Raw genomic sequence first — 501 nt, 5'->3', positions numbered from 1 at the left:
TTGGGTGAATTCTTGCCTTGGCGCCTGCCCATCTCTTCCTATTGATCCTATCTAGTGGGTCTTTTAAAACCGGATCAGGTTTCCCTGCTGGCCAAGGGTTCTGCTTACCAAATGCCCCCGCTCAGTTTCCTGGTTCCTGCAGCAGGCCAAGAACCCTCTCACCCCTCCGAAGGGTCTTCAGGATCAGGACCAGGCTCCCCGTTTTCCAGTGACCTTGCCAACAAAAGGCCTACCTCTTTGATTTAATTGTAGTGGGGCGATCTGCTCTCGTTATTGCGAGCCCGTCCCTGCCGCTTGCCTCTGCCTCCGCGCCGGTCCCAGCTGCTTGTGTCTTCCGATGCGCCGGTCCCCGCCGCTTGCATCTGTCGCCATGCTGGTCCTCCAAAGACTATTCCTGATTGCAGTGCCTCTTCGCTGCAACTGCGCGCCATGCCTCTAATGTTTTCTTGTCTTTTAAATTTTTTCTTATATATACACAATGAAATATGGTATTTATCCTAT

Source organism: Microtus ochrogaster, chromosome 2, assembly GCF_000317375.1.
Source record: "Microtus ochrogaster isolate Prairie Vole_2 chromosome 2, MicOch1.0, whole genome shotgun sequence".
Lineage (NCBI taxonomy): Eukaryota > Metazoa > Chordata > Mammalia > Rodentia > Cricetidae > Microtus > Microtus ochrogaster.
Note: the sequence above shows the minus strand (reverse complement) of the source record.